Source organism: Suricata suricatta, chromosome 6, assembly GCF_006229205.1.
Source record: "Suricata suricatta isolate VVHF042 chromosome 6, meerkat_22Aug2017_6uvM2_HiC, whole genome shotgun sequence".
NCBI classification, from domain to species: Eukaryota; Metazoa; Chordata; class Mammalia; order Carnivora; family Herpestidae; genus Suricata; species Suricata suricatta.
The window spans coordinates 107,290,010-107,291,233 of record NC_043705.1 but is presented as its reverse complement, the minus strand read 5'-3'; positions in this window follow the sequence as shown (position 1 = coordinate 107,291,233).

Sequence of the window (1,224 nt, the reverse complement as noted above, 5' to 3'; positions counted from 1 at the left end):
CTATGCATCAGCACTTCTGTATCCCTTGGGTAAATCCCTAGCAATGCTATTGCTGGGTCATAAGGGAGTTCTATGGATAGTTTTTTGAGGAACCTCCACACTGTTTTCCAGAGTGGCTGCACCAGTTTACACTCCCACCAACAGTGTAGGAGGGTGCCTGTCTCTCCACACCCTCGCCAGCATCTATAGTCTCTTGATTTGTTCATTTTAGCCACTTTGACTGGCGTGAGGTGGTATCTCAGTGTGGTTTTGATTTGTGTTTCCCTGATGATGAGTGATGTTGAGCATCATTTCATGTGCCTGTAGGCCATCTGGATGTCCTCCTTAGAGAAGTTTCTGTTCATGTCTTCTGCCCATTTCTTCACTGGGTTATTTGTTTTGTGGGTGTGAAGTTTGGTGAGTTCCTTGTATATTTTGGATACTAGCCCCTTTATCAGAGATGTCATTTGCAACTATCTTTTCCCATTCTGTTGGTTGCCTATTAGTTTTCTTGATTGTTTCCTTTGCAGTGCAGAAGCTTTTTATCTTGATGAAGTCCCAAGAGTTCAGTTTTGCTTTCATGTCCCTTGCCTTTGGGGATGTGTTGAGTAGGAGATTGCTGCGGTGGAGGTCTAGGAGGTTGTTTCCTACTTTCTTCTCGAGGGTTTTGATGGTTTCCGGTCTCACATTCAAGTCCTTCAGCCATTTTGAGTTAATTGTTGTGTATGATGTAAGAAAGTGATCTAGTTTCATTCTTCTGCATGTAGCTGTCCAGTTCTCCCAGCACCACCTGCTAAAGAGGCAGTCTTTTTTCCATCGGATACTCTTTCCTGCTTTGTCAAAAATTAGTTGGCCATACATTTGTGGGCCCAGTTCTGGGTTCTCTATTCTATTCCATTGGTCTGTGTGTCTGTTTTTGTGCCAATACCATACTGTCTTGATGATGACAGCTTTGTAGTAGAGGTGAAAGTCTGGAATGGTGATGCCTCCCGTTTTGGTTTTCTTCTTCAATATAACTTTGGCTATTCGGGGTCTTTTGTGGTTCCATATGAATTTGAGGATAGTTTGTTCTAGCTTTGAGAAGAATGTTGGTGCAATTTTGATGGGGATTGCATTGAATGTGTAGATTGCTTTGGGTAGTAATGACATTTTCACAATGTTTATTCTTCCAATCCATGAACAGGGAATGTTTTTCCATTTCTTGGTGTCTTCAATCTCTTTCATAAGTTTTCTATAGTTTTCATC